The 24,606-nt window shown below is 44.3% G+C and overlaps 1 protein-coding gene across 5 annotated transcripts in view; it reads left to right on the top strand.

The window, feature by feature from the left end:
- Positions 1 to 4,561: 4,561 nt before the first annotated feature.
- The window catches only part of Gcnt1 (glucosaminyl (N-acetyl) transferase 1, core 2), a 46,704-nt gene continuing 26,659 nt past the window's right edge, over positions 4,562 to 24,606 (top strand). The window contains exon 1 of one of the 5 annotated variants that reach the window (NM_010265.5): positions 4,562 to 4,640. The gene's annotated coding sequence lies outside the window, so the exon portion shown is untranslated. Of the gene's footprint in view, positions 4,641 to 4,664; positions 4,747 to 20,543; positions 20,669 to 20,733; positions 20,850 to 24,606 lie in introns of those variants that run through there. The other 4 variants (XM_011247144.3, XM_006526679.3, XM_017318062.2 and 1 more) reach the window with 4 other exon arrangements.

Genomic DNA, 24,606 nt, shown 5'->3' with positions numbered 1-24,606 from the left:
TGTTTAGGCTGAATGTAGTATGACTAGGCACATTCTCTGCCTGGCATAATTTTTTTTTTTAAAGGGTTGATCAGATTCCCTGGAGCTGGAATTACAGATAGTTGTAAACTCCCATGTGGGTGCTGGGATTTGAACTCAAATCCTTTGGAAGAGCAGCCAGTGGTCTTAACCACTGAGCCATCTCTCCAGCCACCAGAAAGGGAGGAGGGATGGGAAATGGACTATGTGAGGGGGGACTAGGAGGAGTGGAGTTCTCTAATCGGGATGTAAAATGAATAAATCAAGTAATGGGAAAAGGAGATGATCACATATTTATACCTAAGCAAAATACTCATACATATAAAATAAAACAAAAATTTAAAAAACATGTACATTACATCTTTAGTTTCGGGATTCCCAAGTGTGAAACCTGAGTTCATCAGCTCCTGCTTCCTGACCTGCTTGCGTTCCTGTCCTGACTTCCTTTGGTGATGAACAGCAATGTGGAACGGTAAGCTCAATAAACCCTTTCCTCCCCAACTTGCTTCTTGGTCTCCCTGCAGTCATTGGCTGAATGGCAATTCTTTATCACCAATCAAAGCCACCTGGAGGCAGGGACCCTCAGCGTCTGGAAGTGCAGCTTTTGGGAGAAGAATTAAGACAAAGCCTTAGAACCAATCCTCAACGGAAACGGGGAAGAGAAGAGGAAAAAACAAACTTTAGAAACCATCAGGCACAAGCAGTACTTGTGGTGCAGACCTTTTAATCCTGTCACTCCAAGGCAATGGCAGAGGCAGACAGATCTCTCTAGTTATACACCAGCCTGGTCTATATAGTGAGTTCTAGGCCAGGCAAGGATGTACAGTGAGTCCCTGTTTCAAACAAACAAGCAAACAAACAAACAAACAAACAAACAGAAAGTTTGGCATTGGTCTGGAAAACAGAACAAAGTGTAGTTGAACTTGGGGGCCCATTAGGGCTCACCAGGAAAACATTCCTGTCAGTCTGGTATCTCAGCAACACTTATCTGTGGAGCCCCTGCTGTTTGGGGGCCTGGAAAAGGGGATGTGGGTGTGGTGAGGGAGAGGGGTAGGTTGCAGCGTGCAAGCACTGCTGAAGGTAAGAGCCAAGGCTAAGGGTCTGCAGCATCAGACGGTCAATAGAGGAGTCTCCATGGAGTACACTTAAGAGAAGTTGCCTTACTGACATATCCCCCAAACCAGATCAGACCAGATCAATCTATTCTTTATACCTGGATACATTCAACATATTTGAATAAAAACTGTAAACGTGGATTTGAGTGTACATAGCCCAAACCAAGCAGGGTCTTGTGTTACTGACCCAGTTTTAGGCTTGCCTGCCTCACATGCCTGGAAAAGATATCATTTTTCCCTGGGCCTTCCAGAATGATGGAGCCTGACACCTTGGTTTTAGACCAGGGGGCCCTTTTCAGATTTCACTAACAAAATGGAAAGATATACATGTGTGGTATTTAAACTCAGGACATCTTTAGTGACTTGTTATAGCAGCAAAATGAAACAGATCAATTGCTTTCCCCTTTACTGGAAGGAATGAAGGAGAAAAGAAGACGGCCCTTATGTCACAGATGGTCACATGAATCATTTATTAATCAGTTGCTTTATTCACTCATCAAACGTTATTGACCTTCTTTTTTTTTCTTTTCTTTTCTTTTTCTTAGTTTATGCACAGGGTCTCATGAAGCCCAGGCTGGCCTTGAACTCACTGACTATCCTAGGATGACAGTACTTCTCACGTCTAGCCTCTCGGTCAGAAGTTCTGGGATCATAGGTGTGTGCTGCCACACCCAGCTGAGCTTCTCTCTTAAGTAGAGAACATTTATAGATGTTGATTGAAGGGGAAAGAAGACGTCAAAGAATGCAAAGCAGTAATGGGGATACTGCTCAGAGATAGAGCAAATGCTTAGCATGCATAATGTTGTGGGATCAATCCCCAATCCTGCAAAACAAACAAACAAACAAACAAACAAACAAACAAACAAACATTGGGTCTTGAGAGATGGCTTAGCCTTTAAAGGCCAAGGTTCACAACAAGGAAAAACCAAAAAAGAAAACAAACAGAAAAGGGGCTGGGATATGATTCAGTTGCTAAGTCAGAAAAATGTGGAGAAGGGGAGATAAAGCAGACTGATGGTTTCCGGTCTGAGAAACTGCTTAGATGGATGAAGTTGTGGGGAGGGTTGTAGGTGTTGTACAGGCTCATCTGAGATGTTTAACCTGAGTAGAGACATCAACCAAGACACTGGAAATATGCGCTTGGAACTCAAAGAGTGGGTGGGGCCTCACTAGGGTAAGAAAATAGAAGCTATCAGTCTGAAATCCAGATGGGCTTTAAACCATGGGGATGAATGAGGCTGCGAGAAACGACTGCAGAAGGTAAGAGCCAAGGCTAAGGGTCTGCAGCATCAGGACCAGGATGAGAGTGATGGAGCAGGTTCATCTGGAAGGATGGGAAGAAAGCTGCTAAGGTTCAAAACCCAGGTGAAGAATAGGGTACAGGTGAAAGGATGTGTATGAAATGGTGGTGAAACATCAAGTGTCACAGTGTTGTGGGGTGTCTACCAGCGAAGACTACCGAGACACTGGCTTAAGCCAATAGAAAGTCTTTATTAGCTGAGTGGTGACTACACTGGGCATTTGGGATCCCAGTGGTAGCCTGAGCATTTCTCAGGATGAGCTTCGAAGGACAAAACCCACATCCTGGGTTGATCTATTTCAGTTAACAAGAGCAGTCAGCCAGAATCAGACCTACAGAAACCAAAAAGCAAAGGTAGTACATTTAAAGACTTTCCCAGAACTACGGACTTTGAAGTTTGTTTGTTTGTTTGTTTGTTTGTTTTGTCAGGTGGTACTAATGTGCCAAGTTTTACAGCTTGAACAGGCCTTCCATCATGGAGTCAACTGTGGTCTCTTCAACTAAGGTCTGGGGCCCTGTTACATTCCCCACTGGTCTTAGTGAATAAGTCAGAGTGTGAACATATCCTGATCAAAGAGACTATTAATTTTATCAAAGTGATACATAATTGGCCGTATAGTTTAAGATGCAGGGCCCTGCTGTCAATCCAATCAGAATGATAGCAGAGTAGTTAGCCAGGAGCACCAAGAGGACCGAGACTGGTGCCGTTCATCTGATTAATGTCTTTCTCTCTCTCTTTCTTTGCAGTTTACTCCCCATCCATAGCAGGGTTTTTTGTTTGTTTGTTTGTTTGTTTGTTTTGTTGTTGTTTTCAGTACTCTTGATTAGTGCAGAAACAACAGGTTTTTCCTAATGCCATACATAGTCCCCCTTGTCTCATGAGAAATAAGTCTAAGTCTCTCCGAGTTGGTAGGACCACTTCCATCAGGAAGTCTAACTATTGTTCCAATTCACAATCGGAAATTTTTAGTACACCTAGGTCCTGATCAACCTGTTTACTTACTCTCTTAAGGTTTGTATGCCCAGTGATGAAGGCTGACAAGCCTATGACTGTGGAATAGCTATGCTGGCTCCAAACAGGAGCTGGATGAGGGCAAGTAGAGTTCTTTTTTCCTTTGTCCAGGGTCTATATTAAAAGGTATATTTTTTTCCTTCCCATTATATAAAGCATCAGAAGAAACACATTTAGTTAAACCATTAGAGCATGCCCAGCAAGTAGTCTCAGGGGCTTAGTAATATTGCTGTTGTCCAGATGAAATAACCTGTAAGGCAGAAAACAAATGCCATCCGAATAAGGGGAAGTGCCCAGGTTAAAGGCTTTGGACATTAGAAAAGTTTCAGCTGCCCCTGAAAATCGTCTAACCCTAATTTGGGCTGCCCAAAGTCACAGTGAGTTTTGTCAGTGCATCGGCTGACAGTCTGGTTAGTTTTTATCCCTATGTAGTGTAGGGGTCACAAGTCTAAGCATAACCAGCAATCCCTAGCCAGCTTCTGATTGGAAATGATTAAGTTGTGGACCTTTTCAAGAGTGAAAAATGGGGATAGGGATCCCTCATCTTTCTGAACAGTGGGAGGTGGGACTTGGGCCCCAGGTACGTTAAGTGCTTTAGAAGGGAGCATTGTTGGGGCCTTGGAATGGGTAGAAGATCTTTGTTAGGACCTAAAGGTCTGGGGACCTGGTGTGTGTGGGTACGTTCTTCTGTATAGTGAATCTACCCTCAGGGTCTTCCTGTGGCAGAAAGTCCCAGGTTTTCCGTGTTTCCCAAAGGCCAGAGTCTTTCAAGAAATTGTTCAGGAAGCCTGTTTCATAACACAAATTTTTGCAATGGAAACCCCCTTGTTTTCAGTAACTAGGAGGCTCACCCCTCAAGGCATGCATAGAATTATAAACCCTGTATTCCAGTCTCAGAAGAAAAAATCTCATAGTTTTCATTTCTCCAGGATAACCAGACACTTAAATTGGGTATCAGGGAGCAAAGGTTAAGATGAACGTAGTTTTCTGGTCTGTAGTCACACTAGTAAATAAATAGCTTTCCTGTGTTTTCCTCAGTCCCCTAGTCCAGGCGTGAGGGTGGTAGGGGTTGGACCATGAACTTGTATTTATACCAAATGCAAGACTCAGGAGGATGTGGAGGGAAAGAACCTGGAACCCAATGAAACCTTGATTTTAATGGGTTTTATAGTCCATAGAAAGTCCATTTAGCATGGTAAGTCTGTGGCTTCTGATCTCGTGACACAGGTGTGTTGAATCTATGGTGCAATGCATGCTCCCTTCATGGCTGTAGGAGTGGAGAGAATGTGGAATCCATCCAGGTTGGTTCGATCATCCCTTTGGCTACTTGCTTGGCCCAGCTGGTATCACTAGTCCCAAAGGGAAACTGGGGGTGGACTTGGAGGTCGGCTGGATCTTTCAGATAATCCAAAGAGCAGCCTTTATAGAGGACTGGAGGGCCTGTGGTGAATCGCTAGAGAGTTTTGTCAACTGCTGGTCTCTGAGCTAAGGAAGCAGTTGAGAAGCCTTTCAAACATAATCTCATAGGGGGTAGATCTCGCCCTATACGCAGTGCAGCGGGGTCCAAAGCAAAACAAAGTAAGGAGGTTAATCCACACTTCAGTAGGCTCTAACGAGAGTTTCCTTAGGTTTTTGTTTGTTTGGTTGGTTGGTTTGGTTTGGTTTGGGTGGTTTTTTGGGGGTTTTTTTGGGTTGTTTTTTTTTTTTTGGTCTTGTTTATTTATTTTTTCATTAGTCTATCAGTAGCTGCCATAGCTCTTGAGACTAGTGGGCCATTCTGTGGCTACAGTGTCCAAATTGTTTAGGCAGCTATATCGCATGGCATTTCTATGGCTCTGAATTTTGGGTTAAAACCCCATTTGCAATGTCTTTTGTTTTATGGACAAACAGCTGAGACATCTGGAAGTGCTAGGGCTGGAGCTAAAGTCAGGGCTGTTTTTAAAGCTTCAAACACATTCTGTTTAGTCTCAGTCCATGTTAGGGGATCCATGCCTCTCTTTGTGCTGGTGTCTTGCTATTTCCATGAATTCTGGAACCAAAAGGCAGCCAGAAACTCCCAAGAAACTTCTGATAGAAGGGCAGGAGTCAGCATTTAGTGTCTCATCAAACAGGGTTAGAGAATTTTCAAATAATCGGGGAAACCTGGTCCAGGAATGTTGCCCACCATAACCTCCCTTTGGGTCTGTACATTTAAAGCAAAGGTGGGTTGACCCAGCACTGCCAACAGGGAGCAGAAGGCGGCATCTTTCAGGTCCAACACAGTGTACAGCTATTTCTCTGGAAGAATCAGACTTGTGGGAATCAGAGGCTGCTGCTGGTTTCTTCATAGGCAAGAAAGTTGGATCCCAGAGAGACTGGCAGGGCACCAAGAGGCCTGTTTCTATAAGCCAGGACATATGGACTGCAATTTCCCTTTTTGTTTCCAGGGTCATTGGGTATTGTTTAATCTTGACAGAGGTATCTGAACTGGTTAGCAGAACGACTATAGGAACTTGGTACTAGGCCAGTCCTGGGAGGTTGATTTCTGCCCACATCCCTGGAAATCTTCTTTGTCAATCTGAGATATAGTCCAACTGTATCTTTTGATTGGGGGCAGGACTTTCATCCAGGACTGACAGAAGGCAAGACACGAAAATTTTGCTGGCTATCAGTAAGTCTAATTGCATTTCATTACCAAAAAAGGTGACAATGGCTTTCCATTTATGCAAAACACCCTGCCTCTCAATTGGTTCTGTGTTGTTAAACACCTTTTAAGTTACCTCCAGCAACTGGAACCTATTTATATACATATATCTGAGGTTGACTGGGTGACAAAGTATTTTTTTTTTGAGCAGTTGTCTTTAATCTTTCTAAAAATTACCTAGCTAAAATTGTTTAAAGTTTCCTTGGTCAGTGTTGGACAGAAGGGAAATTATCCAGGCCTAATTGTCTACCAGGATGGGGGTGGGGGGCAGGGTGGAAGTTACCTCTCTCTCTCTCTCTCTCTCTCTCTCTCTCTCTCTCTCTCTCTCTCTCTCTCTTCCTTCCTTCCCTCTTCCTTCTTCTTCTTCTTCTTCTTTTTTTTTGGGAATGGTAGGTTTTTGAATGTTCAAATTTTATGGAATATTGGTTGAAAAAGAGACATAAATCATGAAATAAGAAAGATTAGAACTTTCTTTTCCCCCTTTGGTGTTGCTTAAAGCAGGTGGGAGGGGGTAGGTAGAGGAAAATGTCCTGAGAGAATTATTTCTCCTTTCTGTGTACATTCCACATAGATGGTAGATGCCCCCAGAGGAGAGGCTTGCTCCTCTTCCTCCAGGGGCAGGGGGCAGGGCGAGTGTCTCTTCATGACCTGGCAGAGATCAAAAGATTTGAGTCCCCAACAAGAGAGCACAGGTCTTTTGCCAGTACGGTGGTGTGGTAGTCTTACACCAGAGAATGTTACTGGTCAATATAAGGAAATAGAGTTTAAGGGGGCGGGGGGTAAAGACAACCAGGAATGGCCACATCCGTATACCTGAACAAACAGGGGGAACCTAGTAACTTTCCACAAGGATCCCAGACCTCGCCTATGTGTCCAAACACACGTGCCTTACCCAGACATCCCCCTGGAAGTGACAGTCCAGGTGACTTCTGATTTGTTTCCTTTCGGGATGGAAGTGTCAGACTCCTCCGCAGCATTAGGCACCGACTCATCAGAAGGACCTGGAACATCTCAGGTTGCTGACTCCTTCCAGGCTCCTTGATCATCATACTTTTCTTCATTCTGAGGGAATCTGAGATTCCCTGGTGGTTCTAGGTCTTGTCTCTGGGATCTCCGTGGACTGCTCAGGTGATAGAAAGGTGATAGAAAGCCTTTACTTGCCAGCTGGCGACTACACTGGGTGTTCAGGATCCCAGTATAATCCAAGCCTTTCTTGGGGTGAGTTTTTTAAGCACAAAAAACATACCCTGTGTTGACATACTTCAGTTAACAAGAACACTTGGCTAGAATCAGAATCATAGAAGACCAAAAAAACAAGGTTAGTACATTTAGTGACTTTCCCAGAGTGATGGACTTTGATGGATTAGGTCTTTGTTTTTGTTCCGGCAGGTGGTGCTGTCTTTGTGTTGTCGTGTTCTCTATGTTCTGAGTGTCATGGCTTCCGTGACACTTTCATCAGAGAGTCAGTTGTGCTAAAGTCTGGGGCCTGTTGCCACAGTTCAGCGAATACTCTAGTGATTGACAGGGGTTGTTTGCCAAATGCATTCCATTAAGTGCCTGGCTGGAGGCAGTAGCGTGTGAGAGGAAGAGACGAGGAGGAGCTTTGTGAGTTCAAGACCTTCCTGGTCTACACAGAAAGTTCCAGGGAACTGACAGAAAATGATTCTTTTTTTTTTTTTTTTTTACAATTTCGTGTGTATATGATTTTAACATATTTTTAAAGATTTATTTTGTGTGTGTGTGTGTGTGTGTTTTATGTGTGTAGGTGCCCACAGAGACCAGAAGAGAGACTTGAGCCTGGAGACACAGGTAGCTTTGAGTGGCCTGACATGAGGCCTGGGAAATGAGTGGAGGGCCCCTGGAAGGCCAGTGAGAGCTCCCTCTAGGCCCGGTGTATTTTTAAATTTTTAATATTTGACCGTATTTACCTTTCATTATCCTCTCTTATCCCCCTTCTACTTGCTGTATCCCAACAAATCCCTTCTTCTTCACAAAAGTCTCTTCCCTCTATAGGCACACATGCACGCATGCGCACACACTTGCATATGCACACACACACACACACACACACACAGGCGGGAATGAATAAGAAGAAATTTTTTATAGACTTTCAGACTTGTCTTAGTCACTGTTTTATTGATGTGAAGAGACACCATGACTCTTATAAAGGAAAATGTTTAATTGGACTGGCTTATAGCTTCAGAGGTTCAGTCCGTTATCATCCCTGAAAGTGCGATGGTCCACAGACAGACATGGTGTTGGAGAAGGAGCTGAAAGCTCTCCATCTGGACTGGCAGGAAGCAGGAAGAGAGAGTGGCATTGTAACGCCACTCCCTGTGGGGGCCACTTTCATTCAAACTACCACAAGACTCTTTTTGGTCTTCTTACCAGGAGGCTTTTACTTTTTGGGGCCTCTCTGTTTTATTCTGGAACCCTCAAGATACACGTGCCAAGGGTAAGGAGGCTGCTTGGCTCCCCCTCTGCCCACAGCCAGGGTGAGGTCAGAGTCAGTGCTCAGGAAAGCAGAGCTCTCTGCGCCGCACTCAACAGTGCTGATAAGAATTGTGTACTATGGAACTCACCCTAAGGCAGTGCTGCTCATGTTTCCCAATGCTGCGTGCGACCCTTTAATACAGTCCCGTGTGCCGTCGTGACCCCAGACCATAAACTTATTTCATTGATACTCCATTACTGTGATTTTGCCACTGTTGTGAATCATAATGTAAATATCTGATGAGCAGGATATATGATGTGTGAGCCCTGTGAAAAGATCATTCGACCCCAAAGGGGTCACCACCCACAGGTTGAGAACCCCCGCCCTAGAGTAATGAAGTTAGGCAGTTGTGACAGAAACTATATAGCCCACCATGTTCAACATACTACAGAGTCCTTTCTAGGAAGAGGAGGCTCCACTGTAGAAAGAATCCATGGGAAGTATTAGAGAAGTAACCAAGGAGTTCGAGAAAGCATGTCTGATTGGGTTGTGGTGTGAGAGAGAAAGGATCTCTGAGGTTCACGACAGCCATGACTACACAGAACAAGACCCTGTCTCAAAAGAAAGAAGTGGAGGGTGAAGGACGGGAAAGAAAAGGAAAGGAGGCAAGCATGTTCGTTTGTTTGTTTGTTTGTGTTTGCTTTGGTTTTGGTTTTGGTTTTGGTTTTTTGAGACAGGGTTTCTCTGTAGCCCTGGCTGTCCTGGAACTCACTTTGTAGACCAGGCTGGCCTCGAACTCAGAAATCCGCCTGCCTCTGCCTCCTGAGTGCTGGGATTAAAGGCGTGTGCCACCACGCCCGGTGCATATTTGGTTTTGAGACAGGGTCTAACCATCTTGCCCTGGCTGGCCTTAGCTCCTGGCCTCAAGCAATCCTTTGGTCTAAGCCTCCTGTATAACTGTGACTATGGGCACCAGCCACAGATCCCAGATAGAAATGAGTATTTAATGAAGGAGAAAACAACATTTTAAAATGCTGTCAGAAAAGATGAACTGGTAAGAACAAAAACTAATGTTGCAGGAAAGAGAACTGGAGGTTTATAACAGGGCCGAGTGTTCCAATGAAGGGATGGTCTCATTCTTAATGTGTATACATGCATTGCCTAGTATCTTCATCCTTAATGTGTATACATGCACCCCTAGTATCTTCATCCTCAATGTGTATACATGCATCCCCTAGTATTGTCATTTTTTTGTTGTTTTTTTTTTTTTTTTTTTTTTTTTTTTTTTCAAGACAGGGTTTCTCTGTGTAGCCCTGGCTGTCCTGGAACTCACTTTGTAGACCAGGCTGGCCTCGAACTCAGAAATCCACCTGCCTCTGCCTCCCAAGTGCTAGTGCTGGGATTAAAGGCATGCGCCACCACGCCCAGCTAGTATTGTCATTCTTAATGCATATACATGCATCCCCTCCTAGTATCATCATTCTTAATGTGTACACATGCATCCCTAGTATCACTTTGTTCAAATATGTGGTACCTTGCACACGATAAAATGTAAAATTTATTAGATTTGCTTTTTTTTTTTTGAGACACAATTTCACTATGTAGCCCAGGTTGTCCTAGCACTCATTATGAAGACCAGGGTAGCCTCAAAGTCACAGAGATCTGCTTGCCTCTTCCTTTGAGTTCTGGGATTAAAGGTATACACCACCATACGTAGAAAGAAATATACAATTTGAACACTATGTTTCAGATTGTATTTGTATGTGTATGAGTGTTTTATCTGCGGGTATGTGTAGCACATGCAGTCAGTGCCTGAGGAGGCCAGAAGAAGGCACTGCGTCTCCTGGAACTGGAATGATAGGAGGTTTTGAGCTACATGACATGGGTGCTGGGAATGGAAGTTGGGAACTCAGCAAAAACAGCAGATGCTCTTAACCCCTGAGCCATCTCTTCAGTTCCTGTGGTTTAATTTTTATCCTACTCTCGTGAGGGACAGTGAGGGTGTAGGTCAGCAACAGGATGCTTGCCTGGTGGTTAGGAAGGCCTGGCTTTATTCTCTAGCACTAAAAACAAAAACAAAACATAAACTTTGGGGTGGGAATGTGAAGAAATGAGAATCCTTACATTGTTGCTGAGACTGTAAATTGCACAATTTCTATATTTAAAAAAACTGATTTTTGTGTGTGTGTGTTTGTGTGTAGGCAAGTAGATGAGAGTATGTGTGTGGTCAAATGCATGTCTCAGTGGCACGTGGAGGTCAGAGGACAATGTGAAGAGTCCGTTCTCTCTACCACCTGGGTCACAGGGACCAAACTCAGGTTGTTGGACTTTAAGTCCAACTGCGTCATCTCAATGGCCCCAACAGTACAACTTCTACACGAAAGACGTGAACACACTAGGAAGCTCCTAATGTCTAGGAGTTTAGAATCTACCTCCAAGTTGGGCATAATGGTGCATGCCTTTCATTCTAGCACTCAGTGACAGGGGAATATCTATAAGCTCAAGGCCAGTCTGGTCTACTTGATGAGCTTCAGAACAGTCAGGCCAGGGCTACATAGAGCAATCCTGACTCTAAATGGATAGATAGATAGATAGATAGATAGATAGATAGATAGATAGATAGATAATGGATATACCGATAGACAGATGAAAATAAAATCTATCTTCAATGATTACCTAGGAAGACTCTGAGACAGTCGGGAGATTTTGAAGACTCTGATGGGATCCAGCAAGGTTCAGGAAGCTTGACTTCCTGAAAGAAATGGCAGCTGAACCCAGCCATGAGCGAAGTTCTTGGAGATTTAATTATTTTTTTAAAAGATTTGTTTATTTTTATATGGTGTTTGGCCTGCATGTATGAGGATGTTGAATCCCCTGGGACTGGAGTTACAGACAGTTGTGAGCTGCCATGTAGGTGTTGGGAATTAAAACCTGGTCCTCTGGAAGCGCAATCAGTACTCTTAACTGTTGACTCATCTCTCCAGCTCCAGTGGGCTAATTCTTATAGCATGTCCACAGACCTGGAACTCATTTCCTTTACTCTTGTCGGGTTGTCTTTTGTCAATCACCACTCCTCTTGAAGGGAACCACACACTAAACTGGTCATCTTTTCAGGAAGTTGAATGATTGACCAAGTAACTGCACTCCTAGTACTTTATTCCATACAGATTTCACACGCGTGGAGATGCTCACTGCTATGTTGTTTGTGAAGGTGAAAAACTTCACTTGGCCTGAATGCTGATCAGAGACTGATTCAAATATTGCAGGGATCAATTTAAATATTGCACTGTGCAAACAAGAAGAAAGTGGACCAACATAAGCTGAGATGGAATGTCTTTCAAAATAAGTTAGTTGACAGGAGCAAGGTCTCATAAGTCATGTTTTCTATTGCTTTGATGAAACACCATGGCCAAGAGCAGTTTGGGGAGGAAAGGGTTATTGCATGTACACATTCATACCATACTTCATTATTGGAAGGCAGTCAGGACAGGAATCTGGAAGCAGGAGCTATCGTAGAGGCTATGGAAAAATATTGCTTACTAGCTTGCTCCCCATGGCTTGTTCAGTCTGTTTTCTTATAGAACCCAGGACTTCCAGCCCAGGGATGACCCCACCCACGGTGGGCTGGGCCCTCCCATATCAATCATGAATTAAGAAAAGCTCTACAGTCTTATATGTGCAGCTAGATTTTATAGAGGCATCTTTAAAATTGAGGCTCCCTCCTCTCAGATGACTCTAGCTTGTGTCTGGTTGACATAAAAACTAGCGAGGACACAAAGCAAAACCATTTCTACCCAGTAGATGGTATAAATTGTTCAACATTGGCTTCTAGTGTCTGATCTTCATGGTGCTAGATGAGCTTGTTTGTTTTTGTGTTTGGTGAGTCTGTTACCAGCAGAGGACGCCCTCTCCACACTTCATACTCCAGTTAGGTCACTTTCTAAACCACTCTAGCTGGATCATTCCGTTTCCTAGGCCCAGGAATTCTTATTTTCAAAATGTCTGTGAGCTTGTATGGTTCTTCTGTCCTCTTTCATTTACTTTTTAAAAGTGTGTGTGTGTGTGTGTGTGTGTGTGTGTGTGTGTGTGTGTGTGTAGTGTGTTTTCTCGAGAGGTGAAATGTTAGGTCAGACATAGGGTCAATTAGAAGGCAGTAAGGGGACTGAAATAAGTGGCTAATAAGGGGACTAATAGACTAATATAATTTGAATCCATGCCTGCAAGGTTCCAACTCTGAAGCTCAAAAAGTTCTCTTCAGTCAGTCACTTGTAAAATCTTTAACATGGGTGTAGTTGTGCTGGGAGCTTTATCCCTCATGGGCAATGATATATACCATGACTTCTTTTACTGTTTCTTCCTTTCTGTCCAAGGCCATTCACCACTTAACATCTCAGAAGCTGTTAGAGGACTGCCTGGGCAAGCTAGGGTGTCTTATCAACTAGTTAGGATGTTATAGTCTCCTGAGGGTTCTTCAGGTATTGTTCCTATAAATGCATTGAACCTTCTGTTGAAGGTGGATCACCATGTGTCTTAAAAGTATCTATAAATGGCTAAGATCAAAAATTCAGGTGACAGCAGATGCTGGCGAGGATGTGGAGAAAGAGGAACACTCCTCCATTGTTGGTGGGATTGCAGGCTTGTACAACCACTCTGGAAATCAGTCTGGCGGTTCCTCAGAAAATTGGACATTGTACTACCGGAGGATCCACCAATACCTCTCCTGGGCATATATCCAGAAGATGTCCCAACCGGTAAGAAGGACACATGCTCCACTATGTTCATAGCAGCCTTATTTATAATAGCCAGAAGCTGGAAAGAACCCAGATGCCCCTCAACAGAGGAATGGATACAGAAAATGTGGTACATTTACACAATGGAGTACTACTCAGCTATTAAAAAGAATGAATTTATGAAATTCCTAGGCAAATGGATGGACCTGGAGGGCATCATCCTGAGTGAGGTAACACATTCACAAAGGAACTCACACAATATGTACTCACTGATAAGTGGATATTAGCCCATAACCTAGGATACCCAAGATATAAGATACAATTTGCTAAACACATGAAACTCAAGAAGAATGAAGACTGAAGTGTGGACACTATGCCCCTCCTTAGAATTGGGAACAAAACACCCATGGAAGGAGTTACACAGACAAAGTTTGGAGCTGAGACGAAAGGATGGACCATCTAGAGACTGCCATATCCAGGGATCCACCCCATAATCAGCTTCCAAACGCTGACACCATTGCATACACTAGTAAGATTTTGTTGAAAGGACCCAGATGTAGCTGTCTCTTGTGAGACTATGCCGGGGCCTAGCAAACACAGAAGTGGATGCTCACAGTCAGCTATTGGATGGATCACAGGGCTCCCAATGGAGGAGCTAGAGAAAGTACCCAAGGAGCTAAAGGGATCTGCAACCCTATCGGAGGAACAACAATATGAACTAACCAGTACCCCGGAGCTCTTGACTCTAGCTGCATATGTATCAAAAGATGGCCTAGTCGGCCATCACTGGAAAGAGAGGCCCATTGGACACGCAAACTGTATATGCCCCAGTACAGGGGAACGCCATGGCCAAAAAAATGGGAATGGGTGGGTAGGGAAGTGGGGGGGAGGGTATGGGGGGCTTTTGGGATAGCATTGGAAATGTAATTGAGGAAAATATGTAATAAAAAATATTTTTTTAAAAAAGTATCTATAAATAAAACATGAAGAGTAATATAAGATATCTAAGACCCAGAAATGGTTGCACACACTTCCAATCTCAGCACCCAGGAAGCCAAAGGCTAGGGACTTGTAGGCCTTAAATAACTTGAGCTACATAATGAGCTCAAAGCCAGCTGGGAATAGGGCGAAGAAGACCTGTTCTTTTTAAAAAACCAAACCAAACCAAACCAAACCAAGCCAAGCCAAGCCAAGCCAAGCCAAGCCAAGCCAAGCCAAGCCAAGCCAAACAAAACAAAACAAAACAAAACAAAACAAAACAAAACAAGGAACTTTAGTTTTTGTGTGCACAAGGCAAAGAGCAGGTCTAATAAGAAATTCTCCCTAAGAACTCCTTGATTGTGGACTTCTAGCCTGGAGAATTCTAAGGAAGCTATGAGCAGCCGTGATAGCTGGGGCTGGAATCCCAGCACTGCGGTGGTCTGAGACAGAAAGGCCTTGAGGCCTACCCTGAAAATCCCAGACCAGCTTGGCTACACAGAGAAACCCTGTCTTAGGAAAGAGCAGGCTGAGGATTTGCCTCAGCAGCAGAACACTTGTGCAGCACGCACAGTTTCTGAATTCCATCTTCAGCAGGTACAACAAGAGAAGAGTGAGAAAATAAGTTCCTGCTGTACAGGCCATGGAATCTGAGGTGAAACTCAAAGAGCAGATGAAAGACACACACTTAGGTGCATCCTCTAGCAGGTTCAAGAAGCCCAATTAAGCCTGAGAATATACAGCTCACAATTTCGTTGGTTTGCTTGTTTGTTTTCAGGATCTTGTTCTTTAGGCTAGGCTATGTAGCATAGGCTGACCTCAAACTCAAACTGCTCTCTCTCCCTCTTCTAAAATGCTAGTACCAGAGGCATGAGCTACCAGGGCATAGCTCATGGTTTCTATAGCTACAGACTTCCCTGTAGCATACCTTTACAACCTATAAACATTAAACACATTATTAACAGATCAAAATGATGTATTCTCCCAGTATCATAAAAACAAGAGGCAAAAATTCTTTTATATAAACAGCTACCCTCTGTTATTCTACCTGACCTAAAAACACTCTATGGAGTTGTTAACGAGTATCCATTAATTAAACTGATTTTGTATAATTCTGGGAATGGGGATTTGTTTTTGTTCTTGTTTGTTAAAAAAAAATTTACTTAATTTTTAAAAAGTTTTATGTCTATGAGTGCTCTGTCTACATGTACACCTGCATTCCAGAAGAGGTCATCAGATCCCAGTGTTGTGAGCCACCATGTGGTTGCTGGGGATTGAACTCAGGATCCCTGGAAGAGCAGACAGTGCTATTAACAGCTGAGCCATCTCTCCAGCCCTATTGTTTCTTTTTGTTGTAATGGGTGCTAGAGAAAGTACTATAAGCCCTCAGCATCCCTCCCTCCCAAACTCCCAAGTTTTAAAGATAACTAGGGACCTTAGATATCATCAAGTTGATGCATTTCAAAATGTACCTACTATTCAGACAAAGCTCACGGACATAGTTACTCTGTTATATTTAACACATTTATATTTCCACAATATTTTCTATCAACTTTTCACATCCTTTTCTCTCTGCTACTGTGATGTGTGACTAGATGCTTGAATTCTTGCCTTGAATTCATTCAGCAAGGGGCTGCAGCCGGGACACATAAGACAAGTCAATCCTTTCTTCCCTTGCGTTGCTTTTTATCAGTGCTTTGTCACAGCACCAGAAGTGAAAGGAGAACTCCAAGGCTAGATCTTGTGATCAGGGTTGTGGGTTGGAAAGCTTGGGGAGGGAGCAGAGGCATGTAGAGGGTGGAAACAAAGGAAGACAGATCAGAGAATGCAGGCAGTTAGATAAGGTGAGGGAGCTGCTTGCTTGTGTAATGGGGTTGTGGGGCATACTTCAACTGTAATTTCTGGAGTGTTTGGTAAGACTGGGTAGAAAAGAATGTTTAAGAAAAAGCTAAAAACTCTTAATCCAGAGGTGGTAGCTCATACCTCTAATCCTAAATTTGGGAAGCAGAACCGACCAGATCTCTCTCTTGAGTTCAAAGTCCAGTCTGGTCTACAAATCGAGTTTGAGGACAACTAGGTCTACACAGAGAAGCCCAGTCACAAACACATACTCTTAAGAACTCTTTCTCCTTTCTTTGTTCTCTGTCTCTTTGATCTAGGAGCCATAAACAAAGCTAGAAAGGACACTGTCCCAAGGACTGGCTTTAGCCGTTGGTAAGACTGGACGGGAGACTAAGAAGAGGTTTTCTTCCTGGGGAGCTGGAAGAGGCTCTGTTAGGGGCTCTTACAGGCTTTATCCTGCATTTCAATACTTCCTTAGCCTGAGGGTGGATGATTCATCCAAAGGGTTGGAAGAGAGCTCAGACTATCGCAGTTTGACTAGTTTAGTGAGTAGGGGTATAGGAATGAACTCATCATTTGTGAGATAAGAATGGGAATGTAAGGTCTGCGTGAGGCCTCATCCGTAAGCAAAGAGGTTACCTATTGGTCTTACCTAAGTCCCTTGAGGACCAGTTAATCTCTGCAAGAGGTGATTTTTTAAATCTTCACCACCTTCCAGGAGGGCAGTGATGGATCAGGTTCACGTTGCTCTAGAGGAAAGCACACTGGGGAAACAACAGAATGCTCCAGAGTAGGGCTGTCAGAGAGTGCCAAGACTTGAGTTACTTTATTTTACACAGAACAATTTTGACCTAAGTCATTCCATTGTGATCATAAATGCCAAGGTAGAATGACTACATCTTGTTTATACAAGCACCCAGCTGCCATCTGCCAGTGCACCAGGAGCCGAAATCTGTTAAATAATTTATCTGTGCTGATAAATAATTACACATGAGAATATGTCGATTCATATCAGAAACTTCAGACAGACAAGCGTCTCAATCACATCAGATGTATCCCTCACCTGAGATGGTAAAGGGTGGGCCTTAAGACGGAGATATAGCAAGCACGCTGACATCACCTGGTCACTTGTGAGCTTTATCTAGGAAAACCGCCACAGCAAAGGAACTCTGTTCATTGGTGGTCTCTAGTTAAAGCCTGGTTTCTCCTGTGTGACCAACCCAGGGTGGCACACAAAAGCTTCTGCCGGCAGATCTGCAGGCATTTGACAACCATGCGCCTGTGTCCTGCCTTGCAAAACTTAAATGCTCCTCTGCAAAAAAATGTCCACGCGTATCTATCCGCTCTTTGCCTTTGCCTTCAAACACAGCTTGTCTGATTCAGGCTTAGTCAACACTGCCTGTCTGATTCAGGCTTCGCCATACACAACTTTGCGATGCGTCATGCGCGGACGTGTAAGATTAAACTGTAAAACAAAGGTTAGGTTTAAAAGTGAATGTTACATGGCAAAGCTGAGGGACGCTTAGGAAGGTAACTATGAGGGGTTGCAGCTGGCTATGAGCTAGTCAAGCTGACTGAAAAGAGGAAGGACTGAGCTCTTGGGGTGGGGTTAGGGGCTTGGGGATGCGGAAATGAAGTTGGTTTTTTCTGTAGGTTCTTGTGGTGGCCAGCAGGGAGCCCTACCCCCAACCCCCAGCCTCAAGAAGTAGTCTGCAAGGCACTGCTACTCTTTCTGCTAATATTTCTCAACACATTCTTGCATCTGAGGCATATAATTAAAACAGACTGAATTATAGATAAGGGCAGTTTCTAAGAAGGCTTTTTACTTCCTTCCGAATGGAAAGCACTGCAAGCTGCCTCACGCATGGGCAAGAGGAAGAGAAATGGTCGACTAGGAGTCACAGGTCCAGATGCCAGGCAGCCCTGAGCTACCGCTCTCCGCTAGATCTGCCCTTCGCACTGGAGGATGCTCTTGTTTTCTTGCCTGCTGAAATAAGCCTCAATTCCTGGCTTGCCCTGCTTGCATCCTGCTGTGAATTCTTCCGGAGCAGAAGTTAGAGATGGAGTGCAAGAAGAGACGCATCTCCCCACCCATGACTTCAGTAATATTAGTAATTAAGTTTGGCGCAAAAGAAGTTATGATTGCCGATGGTTGGCGGATACCAAGCAAAATCAGGAATAAATAGAGAATTAAAGCCAATGAAGTGGACTTCGGGAGTTGAATTTATATCCTTCTAATACACGATGACATGGGAAAAAAAAAGGCAAACACGTCTGTGTCTCTGACATAGCTCACTGACGAGTGTATTATATATACTACAGTTCTCTGATGATATTTATAAAAGGTTTTACGGGGGGCCAGGAAATGGTTCATCGGTTAAGAGCACTGACCCACTGCTCACCAAGGTGTTGTGCAATAGTTACTTTCCTCTGAGATTGAAGCATTCCATCCTGCAGGGAAGCTCCTTAAACTGGAAAGTAAACAACTCAAAATTTCTGCAGGAAGTCCCTCAGACTGAGCAAATTCACTAGGTGTCTCTCCTTGCCATACTCAGCAATAGAAGCTGAATGCTCTTCTCAAAGGAAGCCGAGCTGCCAAGACCCTTGAGTCTCGGACCAGCTGCCTGGAGGAGGTTTAAACCAACCTAGGTACATAGAAGGACACTCTCCATCCTGTTGAGCTGCCTACAGGCTGTGCCGTGTGCTCCAGGGTCCCAGCTTCTGTGAGCTGTATGCACTGTGTGTGTCTGGTATACGTGGAAGCTAGAAGAGGGTACTAGATCCTCTGAAACTGGAGTTTCAGGTGATTATGAGCTGCCATGTGGGTGCTAGAAACCAACCCCAAATCCTCTGCAAGAGGAACAAGTACTCTCCAGCCTTAGACTTATTCTAAAAGCTGACAATGCACATTAAAGTTAGAAGGTCAGAGGCTGACTCAGTGGTGTAGCTCAAATAATCAAAGCATTTGCTTAACATGCCTAAGTCCCTGGTTTCCATTACAGTACCCAACTGAAACCAAACAAACAGAAAACAACACAACGGAAAAGGAAGAGGTGTGTGTGTGTGTGTGTGTGTGTGTGTGTGTGATTCTTATAGATATTGACAGCTCAAAACACACTTAAACTACATAGGATAAACCTCTGCAGGGCAGATTAGTCCAGAAAGGATGGGGGAGACAGCTCTTTCTCATGAAAACAAATGACAGGCTGACGTTCAGATGTCACATCCTGACATTCCGTGTGCATGACAAAATAAATCATAAACCTCATGTGGGAAAGGGCTCATGTCCTTTCTCTGTTCTAGACCTAACACATAATCCACTATAAAAGGAGCTGGAAGTGTGGCTGGTCTTCTAGATGATCCCAGTTCAATTTCTACCACCCGCAGGGAGACTCACAGCCATCTGTAACTCCAGTTTGAGAGGACCAATGGCCTCAGAGGGCACTGTATGCATGTGATGAACATACAGACACACAACACATCCATGCACATAAAATAATAATGGAATTAAACTTAGAATGCATTATAACATTACTTTTCTGCATAAAATTAGAGCAAGAGAGCGAAAACTGTCACTGGAGGGGAAATCTCTTAAGGAAAGGGTCGAGGTTGAAGGAAGGAATCATTAACTCCCAGTTCATTGTTTCTGCAGGTGGCCAGAGCTGATGTTGCTTTCCCCTGGAAGACTCCAGGGAAAGGGGGAGGGGCAGGGAACAGGGACAAGGCAAACAAAGCAATCTTCCAAGAGTCAACCCCTAGAATAGAAGAGAGGAAGGGGCCAAGCTTAGCAGAAAGGACACATGGGGCTGGAGTTGGCATGAACTGGGGTGTTATTGTTCCACTCAGTAGACACCACTATCTCCTGTTCTGTTCTGTTGCGGGCAGTCCTTGGGGCAACCTCTTCAGATCTACAGCCCAAGAGGGTGAATTTCACAGATTGGTGCTTCCAAGACAGCTCAGCCTTGCTTTCTACACTCCCACGGATAATGTCTTCTATCCTTGAGGGGCACTAAGCATGCTCACCTGAGACCCACATGCTTGCAAACTTGTAGTTTCTCTAATCTGTATATTTGTGTATTGTTTACTATGTAAAGCATAACGTGTAAAGTGAGTTAGTACTACGAATTAAAGTGCGAAAGAGGAACCAGCTTTCAAGTAAAATCAGGATTACTTGGCAAGCTGCAACCAAAAAACTGACATTGCTTGTGAATATATTGGTTATTCAATAAATTCTGACATTCTGGTAACACAAAATGAGATACAAGGTTTATCTAGAAAATGATAAGGCATGGGCGACTCTAAAGTTGATGCAGTATAAACACGTTGGGCATTTTAACTTTTTACTTATTTTTAAGATCAGACAGGACAACAGTTGGCACATTTCCTGCTTCAGAGGAAGAAGACATAAAAGTTCTTAAAAGATCCCATCCAGGTAGCTTGTCCTTGGCCCAGAGAACCAAGAATTCTTAGGAAGCAAGAGGAAGTTTGGATTCTAGTTTTCTTCCCGGACAACTGCAACTCCCAGAGGGCGCCCTCACCTCGAGCGGTGGCCGCAGGTGGGCGAAGTGGAACCGGGGGCGTGGTCTTAAGGGTGGGCCTGGGGGCGTGGTCTCGAGGGTGGGTCCTAGGGCGTGGCGCTGGCTCGGAGGTCTGGAGCGCAGAAGGCTGAGCGCGCCAGTATCCGCTTGGCGAGCCGATCCAGCACTGTTTCGTGCGCCCTGCAGGCACAGGCTCCAGGTAACCTAGGCTGGGCCAGCGGTGGGGTTGCCCGGCAGAGTTGGACAGCACCGAACCGGATCTAACGGGCGGGACGGGCTGCACCAAGGAGGCAGTGGTGCTGGAGCAGGGAGAGGGCGCTTGGTTCGGGAACCCGGCTAGGATGGAGCAGGAGTCCTCTTAGCACTCTCCTTCCGGTCCTTCGGTGGGACGCGGATACACACGTGGCATCTAGAAGTCACTTTCTGACCACTCTTTCCCGGACTGGTGCAATGAGTGAGGGCTTAGAAATCAGGGTTGGTTGCAGGCATGAAAAGTAGAGACGAACGGTGTCTTGGGCGCCAAAGACTTAAACTTCGTAAGGCCACAGGCCAGTGTAGAGACGTTTGTGACTCCCTGTTAGAGCGCCGACCGAGAAGCCGACGCTGGGGCAGAGAATGACTACTTTAGGGTGATTGCAAACAGACTGGCCAGTTTGGGGTCCAAGCAGTCGCCGCTCTTCCTCTTGCCTTGGGCTGCAGGTCTGTTACAAAAACGGGTAATTCTTCTTAGACATGTTAGTTCTTTAGTTTTTGCTTTTTCTTGGGTTATTACTTTTTCTTTTCTTTTTTTTTTCTGCCTTCCTCCCTCCCTCCTTCATTCCTTCTCTCTTTCATGTGGCTTCGAACTCAAAGAGATCTTCCTGCTTCTGTCTACCAAGGTTAAAGATGAGCGCCATCACACCTCAAGAGTGAGAAGAAGTCCATCTCATGCGCATAGCTGCTCCCAGTCTTAGTTCTTTCAGTGCAGAATAAAAAAATGCAACCCCTTTCCCCGTGCAACTGTGGAGGATCCTCCAGTGGAGGATCCGAGCTTGGCTCTGCAAAAAAAAACAAGTGTCAGCTTGGTGTGTACTCTTTATCTTTCCTTTTCGCTGCAGAAGAGAACTGCTTTGTTACAAATAATGGAGCTAGAGGCAAACTGGTAGGTAGGAGGTAGTGTTCAGAGAGAGCACTGGTGCGTTGACTTGAGAAGGAGGGTGGGTGGGGCTGTGACCTGAATTTGGTGAGTGGTGGTGGGGGAGCAATATGATTTCTTCCTCTGGCCTGCTGCCCCTATTTAGAGCTGTTCTGAAAGGCGGGTTTGTCTTCTGGAAAGGAAGAGGAGGGGTAGACAGTTTTGTTTTGTTTTGTTTTGTTTTAAAGATCAGAGTAAATTATCTGTTAGTAGACAGGGACCCCTCTGCAGAGGATTGGAAGAAGGTTTCAGTTCTGGAAAGATGGAAAGCTACAGGTATCTCTGCTTTCCTTTTTCCTTCCTTCTTCCTTCTTTCCTTCCTTCCATCTTCCTTTCTTTTTCAGGTTTTAAAGGGAGGAAATCTAGCTTTCTTAGCAATGGCTAATTAGGAAATTAGGTGGTAGGAAAAAAAGTTAGTACTGTTGGAAAGTCTTTCCTGAATGTCAGAGGCAGTTTTCTGTTAGTTGGTTGGAGACAGGTTCTCACTGTGCAGCTCAGGCTGTCATCAGAGTCTGGATCGGCTTCCTGAGTGCTGGAATTTCAGGCATATGTAGCACACCTGCTGTTTGCTACGGACTGTGTAGTATTTCAGCTGCACTGAGTAATGCAGCCTTGTGTATGGACAGATAAGGATCCCTGGGTCTATTTTTAGTATTCATATTAACAAATGAGCAATGTGCTTACAGTTCTCGGTCAGGACGTCAAATACCCAACTCTGCTGGAAAGGGTGTTTGTTCCTAGGTGACTGTTGTAAATCAGGTGTGGTATATTCTTGTGGGGACTATATTCTTAGCTTTGATGATGGAGGTTTGGTTTGATACTGTCAGGTTTCCCTTGGAGACAAATATCATGTGTGTTTATAGCACTGCTGACAGTTTTGACCAAATAGATTTTATTTTTGTGATGGGGTCTGTTCAACCTGCAACTCACTATGAAGCTCAGAGTGACTGTGAACTTCTAATCTGTCTGCACCCACTTCCCAGGAGCTAGAATTGTAGGCGAGCGCCACCAACCCCCTTATATGGTATTGGGGACCAAACCCTGAGCTTTATTCCTGGCAGGCAAGTACTGTACACAGCACACTGTAGCCCTAGCCCTTGGCCAGATGGTTTTTGTGACAGGAGACTGTTGTGTACGTTACAGGACTTTTACCAGCATTCCTGTACCCACTGGGTGCTCCAACCCCCCCACCCCCCCACGCCAGTGACAATAAACTCACATGGCTCCAGACATTGCCAAGGATTTCCCTATGGAGCAAAGTAGGCCTCTGAGAATTGAAGTTGGTCTACATAGAAAATGCTCTAAGTATCAATGGACTATTGGTTAAGTACTTCCTACCAACGAGTAGAGAAGCTATCAGTAAATTAAAATGCCTTGAAATATAAGTCTTTTTTTTTAATTACAAAGTGCAGAGAGTTATTATCCCCTGTAAATGGCTTCTGTACCCTGCCAAGTTTTACCACCACAGAAATTTCAGGTGTTTATGCCATTGTAAAACTTGATAAGAGTCTAGCATTAGAAACTCAAAGCTGGAGAAGGAACACGAAGGGACCGAGAGATGCCTTGGTGGTTAAAAGAGCAGTTGCTGCTCTCACAGAGAATCAGAATTCTGTTTCCTGAGCCCATGTTGGACGGCTCACAAGTGACGGTAAGTCCCACTTCAAAGGGTCCTATGCACGCCTCAGGCTTCTTTCGTTAGCTGCCCACACGAGCACGTAGTTATATACACACAGACACATGCACCAAAATAAATACATAAATAAATACTTTTAAAAGGAACTATTAAGCTAATTTTGATTTTTTAAAAAAAATATACTCAATGTTTCTCTCAGCTTTTTGAAGTTAGAGAAGTATCGGCTGACCGTGCATATTGAGTAGAGAAAGTTGACAGTCTGAAGTATCAACCCAAAAGAAAACTAAACAAGAATATTCAGTGCACACTTTTTATTCCTAGCTTTCAAGAGGCTGGGCTAGAAGGATGAATGGCTAAAGGTTCCCCTGGGCTACCTAGAGACCCTCCTAAAACAAGCAAACAGGATCAGCTGTGAATAAAGCCATTGTGGTGGCTCAGCAGGAAGAGACGCCTGCTGCCAGCCTGACTGTCTAACTTCAATCCCAGGATCCCATATGGTAGAAGAGAATCAACGTTTAGCCAACAGCATTCTGCTGTGCAGTTCTGTAGTCTGAGAACCCAACAGCTAATGAAGAGGACACCTTAAAATACATGTAGTAACAGATATGGGAAGGTATTGTGACCCCTTTTTAGGCCTTAGATCAATAAGCACAGAGAGGTAAAAGCCTAGCCCAGGCTATGAAAGGTGGATTCTTATCCAGGAATTGGTTGGAGTTGGCTCCTTCAGGAAGTAATTTGTAGAACTCACGACTAGGTACATAATTTGAAAGACTGTTTAAAATGTAAAAAACTTAGGCTGGTGGCAACAGAGTATTTAAGGGCCCCTCTGTGATGGACACACAGGTTGTGTATCAAGAGAAGTTGGCTCCAATAAAGCTCTCTCCATAACTAAATGGAGGATGGTGGCTCTCCCCCAAATGCAATGGCGCTACCACCAAACACTGGAATCTCTTGTTTTTGTTTTTCTCTGTGCCAGGCGGGGAGCAAACCCAGGGCTTTGCTCCACTTAGGCAGGCCCCACTCCTCTGGGCAGCCCCTCATGGAGTTCCTGAGTCATTGGTCTGTAATTTTCCATCCAGTTAGGAAATTCCTAAGAAATCCCCCCAAGATTTGCTTTTCTTTTGTTAATTCAGTAGCCTTCCTTCCTTG

The sequence above is a fragment of the Mus musculus genome, chromosome 19, assembly GCF_000001635.26.
Source record: "Mus musculus strain C57BL/6J chromosome 19, GRCm38.p6 C57BL/6J".
In the NCBI taxonomy this organism is placed as follows: domain Eukaryota; kingdom Metazoa; phylum Chordata; class Mammalia; order Rodentia; family Muridae; genus Mus; species Mus musculus.
Note: the sequence above shows the minus strand (reverse complement) of the source record. Positions and strands in the feature narration are given on the sequence as shown.